Source organism: Apium graveolens, unplaced genomic scaffold (assembly GCF_009905375.1).
Source record: "Apium graveolens cultivar Ventura unplaced genomic scaffold, ASM990537v1 ctg2895, whole genome shotgun sequence".
Classification (NCBI taxonomy): domain Eukaryota; kingdom Viridiplantae; phylum Streptophyta; class Magnoliopsida; order Apiales; family Apiaceae; genus Apium; species Apium graveolens.
Window position 1 is genome coordinate 28,236 of NW_027417837.1, and position 10,629 is coordinate 38,864.

Sequence of the window (10,629 nt, forward strand, 5' to 3'; positions counted from 1 at the left end):
AGGTGTCATTTCATTCAAGTGCAAGAATGGTGAAGAGAAGACGTTGAAAGATGTATATTATATATGAGAGTTGTGCAACAATATAATAAGTTTGGGGTAATTATCTTAGGAAGGTAATAAGATTGTTATTGATGGAGATTATTTGTGGATATACGAGAGAAGTGGAAGGACGCTAATGAAGGTGAAATATCAATGAATCGTTTATATAAAATTAGTCTCAAGGAGAATAGTCCTATGTGCTTAATGACAAAAACAGGACAAGACTCATGGATTTGGCACGCCCGACTCGGTCATGTAAATTTTCAAGCACCAGAGCTTATGTCAAAGGAGAAGATGGCCCAAGGGATTCCAAAATTGGTTCAACCATTAAAGAGGTTCGAAGGGTGCTTAATGTCAAAACATTCCAGGAGTGCATTCCCGTCAAGTGCGATTTTTAATGCTAAGGAAAAGCTGGAACTAGTGTACCAATTACACCGAGAGGCAATCGATATTTTCTCCTATTTATGGATGATTTCAGTAGGAAGATATGGGTGTACATGTTGAAGGAAAAAAGTATTGCTCTTAAAATGTTCAAAAAGTTTAAGGCATTAGTAGAAAATAGAATTGGGAAGAGTATGAAGATGTTGAGGACATATCGTGGTGGCGAGTTTTGTTCCAAGGAGTTTACATCATATTTTGAAGATGTGGGGATTGAACGTCAGTATACTACTCCATATATCCCGCAACAAAATGGGGTAGTTGAACGAAGAAACGGCACGGTTGCTGCAATAGTTAGGAGCTTTATCAATGGATCGAAAATGTCGTCATTCATGTGGGGGGAAGCTGTAAGACATTATATGTATATTTTGAATAGGTTTCCAACTCGAGTCATAGGAGGAAAGACTCCATACCAGGCATGGAAATGGAAGACCCCAGATTTGAGACATGTGAAAGTTTTTGGGTGTTCCGCATATAAGAAAGTGCCAGCAGTACATGTCAAGAAGTTGGATGATCGTAGCAAACAAGTCCTGTATCTTGGAAGAAAGCCTGGGACAAAGGGAAATTGTTTGTATAATCCAATCACAGAATCAGTGCATATAAGTAGAGATGTGGTGTTTCTCAAGAATGAATTTTCTCCTTGGGAACAAACTGGAAATACAGGAGTATCGATTCCAGGACAGGGGATCGAGTTTGAGGAATCACAAGAAACAAATCACAATGTTGAGACAGAACAGGTGATGTCAACACTCGTACGAACCAATCATGATGGAACTGGGGAGGAATCTGCAGAAAGAATAGATTTATCATCTGCAGCTAGCAGCGAACCGAGCAGAAGAACCCACATTTTACAGTGAAGCTTCAGCTGAACAAGAGTGGATGAATGCTATAAAGGAGGAGGTACATACGATGGAGAAAAACTGAACTTGGGTACTCACAGACTTACCAGCTGGGCACGAACCTATAGGATTAAAGTGGGTTTATAAATTAAAGAAATATTGAGAGGGAAATGTTGTAAAATATAAAGCATGACTCGTCACGAACGGGTATGTATAAAGGAAAGGGATTAATTTTAAAGAAGTATTTGCACCGGTGGCAGATTTAGAGACGATACGGTTGATCCTAACATTAGCAGCAAAAGAAGGATGGGAGGTACACCACCTTCATGTTAAATGAGCATTCTTGAATGGGGAACTTCTTGAAAAAAGTATATGTTATGCAACCTGAAGGATTTATCAAGAAAGGGTAAGAATGTAAGGTGTATCATTTGTTAAAGGATTTGTACGGGCTGCGTCAGGCACCCAGGGCCTGGAATGTGCGTCTTGATAAATGCTTAAGAGATTTGGGTTTTAGGAGTTGTTTACATGAGCAAGCTGTATATACAAAGTGCAAAAATGGGAGTGTTTTGGTAGTTGGGGTTTACGTTGATGACCTGATACTGGCAGGAGCGAGCAAGACTGCAATTAATGAGTTTAAAAAATAGATGAACCAACAATTCGAGATGAGTGACTTTGGATTACTATCATATTATCTTGGTATCGAGGTTAAATAGGAATGCTCTTCTTTTACTCTGAAATAATCTGTATATGCTAAAAGAATTTTGGAAAAAGCTGAGATGTCAAGTTGTAATCTGTCCAGGTGTCCAATGTATCAGGAGTTGCAGTTTGATAAAGATGAAGGAGGTGAATTGGTAAATGTCACTGAATATCTTTGCATTGTTGGGAGTCTGAGGTACTTGATTCATACGCGACCGAATATTTCTTATGCAGTGGATGTGATGAGTAGGTTCATGGAACGACCCACGATCAAACTTAAGAAAGCTGTGAGGCAGATATTAAGGTATATAAAAGGAACAGTTAGTCATGGGTTGATGTATATGTGAGATGAAAATAAGAATTCACTGTCTAGATTTACAGATAGTGATTTAGCAGGAGATGTAATAGATAGGAGAAGTACGGGCGGAATGTGATTCTATTTAAATGGGAATCTGATCTCCTGGGCATCACAGAAACAGCGCGTGATTGCACTTTCATCGTGCGAGGCTGAATACATGGCCGCAACTATTACAACATGTCAGAGTATATGGCTTCGAGGGTTGCTGAAAGAAATTTTAGGCCAGCAGATTGGTTCAGTTATTTTGTGCATTGATAATAAATCTGCTATAGAGCTGATGAAAAATCGAGTATTTTATGGAAGGAGTAAACACATAGATGTGAGGTTCCATTTCATTCGTGAGTGTATTGAACGAGGCGAGTTAGTTGTTCAGTATGTTGGTACGTATTAATAGAGGGCGGATATATTGACCAAAGCACTGGGAAGGATAAAATTTGAGGCTATGAAGAAGTTAATAGGAGTCAGGGATCTTGCAGCAGTGGAGTCGGTTGTGTAGCATGATAAAAAAACATGTTTAGGTTATGGGAGAATGTGTTGGATTTTTATTCAATCTAATCATATTTTAGAAGTAATTTATAGCTGTTATATGGCTATAATATTGTTGATTTAGTCAGTAGAGACGTTTTTAGTAAAAGGAGTCAAATAAGATAATGGAGTTTAGATAGGAGTTATTTCGTATTTTCTAGGATTACTTTGTATGTCTTTTAAATATTTGTACATTGCAGGTTCTAAAGTAATCAGATAGTTATGCATTTTTCTGAGCAATACGAGCAAGTGTGTGTGTATTGTTATATTAGTGCATCATCACCATGGGTGAAGAAACCTCTGTAAACAAAACAGTAATAAAAGAAACAACTTGGAGACACATCTTCAAAATCTCTCTAACTAAGTGACTTGAGCAAACTAGCAATTAATCAAAGGCCAAGCGCAGCCCTGAATCTCAAAAATCTTTATTTTCTCCCTAAAATATCTAAACCCTAATTTTATTTTTCACATAGAAACATAAAACTAAATTTAGTAATATAGTATATCTCTTTGAACATTCTTTTTTCCCGATTCTTGCACTTGAACATGATTGAGTCTTTTTCCTGTATATTCAGTATTGAGCCAGCTTCAAAGCGCACTTGTCCTTTCAACTTCTCATCCAAATCCTAAAATATTTTTAGACATTCTGAGATGTTTCTCCACCACATAACTTTTTTCAATAACTTCAGCTAATGCTTAAATATTTTCCACTAAGCTATTCAATTTTATACGCAACTCATCAAGTCGCTCAGTTTTTTTTATATTGAGGGTCTCGAAAACATCTTTCAAAGTCTACACTTTTTCCTTCTTGATACATCATCACTGATGCACAAGATTTTTATTGCTTTCCATCCTTCATTTGCCATATTTTTCTTTGCTATAAATGAGAGCATTTTCTCGGGTATTCCTTGATAAATAGCTACCAATGTCCTCCTTTGATTTTGGATTCTTGAGATCAAAAGCCTCTCACACTGAGTGTGCTTACTCAAAAATCTTCATCTTCAATGCCACACCAAGTCCTCATATTCTGATTTTACTTGTCTTTCTTTTGCTTGACTCGTTCCTACCCTTCCCGGGCATATACACGAAATATATGTGGCTCTCATATCAAAATGTTAAAAACTAAAAACTGATTATAGTAATATATATATATGATTTTTCATATTACATATATATATATATTAATATATATATATATATATATAGATGAGTTTGCATATTACACAGTTAAATATGTTAAAACATATTACATATTAACTCTTTTTTAATCATTAACTCTCTTTCATTTAGTCATAACTCTGTATATAATAACTAAAGATATAATCATTACGCATGCCTAAATAAATTAAAGCTATTTTTATTCCACTAACTACGTTTTAGCTGGGCTCACACGTATTTTAGGAAGCCTAACACAATCGTGTTTTGTTAAATCTCATATTTTTAATATTATAATAGCATATCATTATGCAATAACATACATTCTACCATGATTTCGTGGACTATCTTAAAATCATACTAAATTTATATTTTTAGACACTCAGATACAAAACATACGTCTCACAATACATACTATAGTTTAATGATCATTTAAATACAGATTTACGCACAAAACATCTCATATATTGTTCAACTCTCCTACCTATCAATCATGTTACGTAAAATCTGAACTCAAGATCTTCATTGAAAAATGTAAAACAAATGACACGAAAAGTAATGCGTACAAAATATCAGTTTGCAAAAAAACATCTCAGTACGATTATAAACAAATATAACATGCAAATAGTGAATGGAGAACACTAGTAGTAAAAGATTCAGAAATCTTAAATTTTATTTCATCAATCTTAAACATAATATAATCTATTTGTGCTTTATCATAGTTTATTTTAATAAAGCACAAATGAATTTTTTTAAGCAGTCCCAATTCACATGCAATTAGAGACTTTTAAAAACAAAAATAAACAAGTCAAGTACAAGTTACCCCACGCAAATCAAAGCCCCAATTTAAATTTAAAGATAAAACTAAATAACATAAAAAAACAAATAAAAAAATTAACACAAAAAACCCTAGTTCAAAGCCACAATTTAGAAGAACACCTCTAAAAAAATCCAAAGTTAGAAATCCGATTGGAGAAGAAACCCTAAGTCAGAAACAAGAAAAAGATCTCATTGTGAACAAGAAAACCTGATTGTAAACAAGAAGCCCAAATTTATTGTTGACCCGATTGAACTCAAACACCACCTTATTAACCTGATAGAATTGATACAATTCAGACACCACCTTGAATCAGTTGAACTCATACACCAGCTTGGACCAAGTCAATTGTGAGAGGGGAAAAAATGTGAGAGCCACTGAAATGTGAGAGTTTATTAGTTTTAGGATAAAAGTAATGTTTTAATAAATTTCCAACCCCCGCCCTTGTCTTTTTTAATAAATTTCATTCCCCACTTCCATGTCAATTAATTAGCTGCCAAAAATTACAGTTTTTACTTACGTTTTATTAAGACCAATGGTAACATCATTTATAGTGTAACCGTTGATGTCTCATTTTCTCTATGGTTACACTAAATGACATGAACAATTATAATAAAAAAAGTGTAGCCATAAATGGCTAAATTTTTTTGAGGCATCTATAGTCACAATTTAGCTCGTTACACTGAAACCATATATGATGTAGTGTTTAACTGTTTATGGTTATTAATTATTTTTTGTACAATCTATTGCCCGACTTCTTTTTTTTTTGCTATGTTTATATTGTATTTAATTTTACATTTATGGACTAAAAGTGAAGCACTCACCCTCTCACCCTCTACACCTTGGCAAGAAGTCGAGGACTATATAAACCAAACCCACACAGGAGTGAGAGTAATGAAGAAACTATGAGTCACATCCAGGGTATGGAAAAACCTTTCTAAAAAAATACAATAATGAAAGAAACAACTTGGACCACACCTCTTCACAACCTCTCCAACTAAGTGACTTGAGCAAACTAGCAATTAACTAAAGGCCAAGGAATCTCAAGCCACACAATATATGAATGATCTTAGTGATCAAATTTCTCACAAACTTTAAGAAAAGTTCTTGAAATTATATAGTTATGTTTTTCATTGAATAATTTTTAAATTGTATAAATATTGTTAAGTTGATTTGTCATTTTTAAGAACTATATTAAAAAAAACATTCTTTTCGTATTATTGATAGTAAATAGTAAATTACTATCATCCAGATAAATTACTAATACCTTTTGTCAAAAAATATTAATCATTCAGCACGGTATAATAGTAAATTACTACCACTCATATAAATTTTAAAAAGAAATTAGCAAACAGCATGAATCATTAAGGTGTTCAGAATAACCATTCGTTCAGATTATCCTCGTTCAACAAATGTGATTTAGATTTGACAAGTGGGGCCCAAATAGTTTTTTGGTGGCAGTGTTGAAACTGAACTTTGTATGTTTCTTTGGCAAACAAAATTTATAAAATGCCGAAAACTCACCAAAATATTTCACCAAAATATTTAACATTTGGCTTAAAACTTGCAATATCTAACTTGTAATATTATTAATAAATAATATTTGATTTTTATAAAAAGTACTAAATCATACCATAAACATATATTTACTTTTACCTACCTAAGGTTCTACTTTAATAATTTGCTATTTGATTTTATATTATTTATGCATAGAGTTATATATATTTTTTCTACTTAAATTTACTTTCATCCTAGTGATATAAGAAATTAAAATCATTATATTTTTTTAATTGGAAATGGTTCTTTAAAAATTAGGCATATTAAAATATATACATTTTAAAATAATTAGAGATAATGAACCACACGTAAAAATTCTGATGTTCTTTACAAACCAAACACATTTGTATAGCACGTAGAGATGACTACAGGACCAAAACAAAGTGATGTTTAGTTTAATTTTCCATCAAATTTAGCCTAAAAATTACTTGCAAGGGGCCTTATTAGTTAAATCTTTACTTTGATGTATATTATATATAGCATGAGATTGTGTTTGATATTCCTCGTCCTCTAGCAAGGGATATTTACTATTTTTGTCACTGCACCATTGTGCATATGAACTCCATTCCTAGATTTCCTAGTACATGGAGCCACTATAAGGTGAAATCAGCAATTTTTGGTATTTCTTCCCATAGGAAATTTCCTTGAGATCCATATTGGCTCATGTGCTTTTCTCAGCTACACAATTTCAGTTCAACAAACTAGTAACAAAGAATATCTTGAAATTTTATCCATATATGTTTCTTTTTGGCCGTAGACAACCTCTATGGTTGGCCAAACTAAATTTATAAGATGTCCAACCACTTAAGAAAATATTTAACATTTTGCCTAAAATTTGTAATATTTATTATGATTAATATATAGTGTTTGATTTATATGAAAAGCAGTGAAGAATATTATAACATATATTTGTTTTATCTAGATGCTACTTTTATCATTTGCTATTTCAACCTATATTACTTTTCATACAGTTAGATCTAATTTTTCTACTTTTATGGTAGTGATATGTATAGATTAAAATTATTATATTTGTTTTAATTGAAAATGGTTCTTAAAAAATTAGAATTATTCAAATATATACTTTTTAAAATAACATGACAATAAACAGTGTTAAAATCTGCATATTCATATGTTTTTCAATTTGAATAAGATTTTATTATAAGTAATTCACTAAATATGGTTTTGTATAACTTTTACCATGGTTTTAAGGTTGTGAAAAATTTAAAAAAATAAAAATGAATGTTTTTTTAAAAAAAATTATATTTTCTAAAAGTTGCGCCCAAGACTTTAAAAAAACCCAATATAAAAGTTAGGCCCAACACCTTTAAAGGAACAAATATAAAAGTTCCCACACCATCTTCAAAAAGGACCATATATTTTATAAGTGGACCTAAAACTTGTAAGTCTAATCTTAAATTTTATCCCATCCTTTTATATAAGACTTTTAGTTGGACCACACATTTTATATTTGGGCCCAAAACTTATATGCTTAACCCTAAATAATATCCTATCCTACATATTATATTAATTTCTAGGTTTTATGCCCAACTAGCTATTCTTTTGATGTGGGTTAACTATAAACCATTTCCATTCTCTCATCACTATGTGTTCTCATTTCATTAGTAGCAATAGTTCCTTTCCCACTTTATTTCATTCAAATCAACTCCCACAGTCAACTAATTGTGAGTATAATTTAATCTTTTATTTCATGATAGAGGTTAATATACTATTCTAAACAATTTTGATTTTGAATTGTTTTATTGTTGAATTGTTTCTACAATTTCCTTAGAAAGTATTGTTATTAGACTTGCTAAGTAATCTAGTATCAACCTATACACACTCAATATTATGTTCATTCTTCAAACTTTACAGAATATATTGTTATATATTACTAAATTTTCAAGTACCATATCCAAGGTGCATTACATATCTTATATCTTGAATTAGGGGTGTGCACGGTTCGGTTCGGTTCGGTTTTTACCAAAAACCGTTACCGAACCGTGTATGTCAGTTCGGTTCGGTTTCTAGCTATTAACCGTAACCGAACCGTTCGGAACGGTTATTTTCGGTTCGGTTAACCGTTTATCGGTTTCAGTTTTTTTCGGTTTTTATTTTTTTTAAAAAAATAATTATTTAATATAATACTAAGAATATTTATAGACGTTATTTAATATAAATCTAAGAAAATTAATTATTTAGTATAATGTAACAAACAAGTAGCATCGTTAAATGAGGGATTGGTATTGATGAATTAATAGAGCTATAATATGAATGACTATCGACAAGTCCAAGTGCAAGTAAATGACTATCATAATCCATCTACAGGCCAACAACAAAAGGTTTTTAAATTTTTTATATAAATTTGGCAAGTATCATATACTCATATTTGTATAAAATAGATAAGTAAATAAATATATAATAAATATTTTAAAATAATATTAGCGGTTCGATTTTTCGGTTCGGTTTTAAGGATAAAACCATAACCGTTACCAAACCGTCCGGTCGGTTCGGTTCGGTTACGGTTTTTTTTCGGTTTTTGTCGGTTTCGAATTTTTTCGGTGCGGTTTTTTGATTTTTCGGTTCGGTTTCGGTTTTTCAGTTTTTGTTTGCTCACCCCTATCTTGAATGGAAAGATAAATTAAACTTGATTTGATTTGGTTTGTACACGAAGATGCCAACAAGGAAAATTGATGGAGCATGGATGTACGGCACAGAGGTGTTGGTTGAGGGTAATGGAGGAAAGGTAAGATGCAATTACTGCTCCAAGGTGGTAAATAACATCACAAGGTTCAAACAACACCTAGTTATAGAAGGCACAGATGTTACCGGTTGCCCTAACATACCTTCAGAAGTGGATCATGGCCTGAATTGAAAAGGTCAGAATCGACCGCCCCTAAAAAGGCCTACTACTCGTTGAATCATACCTGACAATTTCAGTTCAACAAACTAGTAACAAAAAATATTTTGAAATTCTATCCATATATGTAAATATGCTCACTTGTGAGTATATTTTGTTGGTAGAGTTGAAATAACACTTATATGTTTCTTTTTGGCCCTAGACAACCTCTATCTTTGGGCAAACTAAATTTATAAGATGTCCAACACTTAAGAAAATATTTAACATTTGACCCAAAACATGTAATATTTAATATTATTAATACATAGTATTTGATATGTATGAAAAGTAGTGGAGCATAACATAAACATATATTTATTTTATCTGGGTGCTACTTTTATAATTTTCTATTTCCACCTATATAATTTTTCATACAGTTAGATCTAATTTTTCTACTTTTATAGTAGTGATATGTATAAAATAAAAAATTAGGAATATTCAAATATATACTTTTTAAAATAGCATGACAATAAACAGTGTTAAAATTTGCATATTAGTATGTTTTTTAATTTGATTAAGATTTTATTATAAGTAATTTACCCCATATGGTTTTTTATAACAATTACCATGGTTTTAAGGTTGCGAAAAATGTAAATAAATAATAATGAATGTTGTTTTTAAAAAAAAATACAAACAAACATACCTAGTATATCTGGCTTTGGTAGGGTCTGAGGAGGGTATGATGTACGCAGCCTTCCCGTCATTCATAAGAATGAAGAGGCTGTTTCCCGAAAACCCCCCACTTATGTGTGTGTATGTGCACAATATATAAATGTGTAAAAATTCCAAATAAAATTTTTAAATTTGATGGCATAATTTAAACATAGATCAAGAAAAACCTTAGCCTATGGCATTATTCACATAGGACTTACATGTATCTTGTAAATTCTGAGTGCCAGGAAAATTGCTCATAACTGCAAGAACCGTTTTCTTGTATGTAACTTCTGCCCTCAACCAAATGTTGATCCATTTTTTTCTTCTTGATATTTTCACCCATGGACAGTAAAGATGACAACATCTCCTATGACTATGACTCGAAGAACTGTAAATCAAATACTTCCTGTGCTAAAGAGACAATACAATCGATCTACCAAAAAAATAATTAGTACCAATAATGGATGAAACCTAGACTACAATAATTATAGAATTAATCACATAAAGAATAATAAAATACGAATTAACTGACAATATATATTACTAACACCTCCAAATACAAAATCCATCTATCCCAAAAGTTAATCAACTACTCTAATCCACCTCCTCCAAGACCTTCGATCTAACACCCGGTAACACTAAACCTTCAATTCTT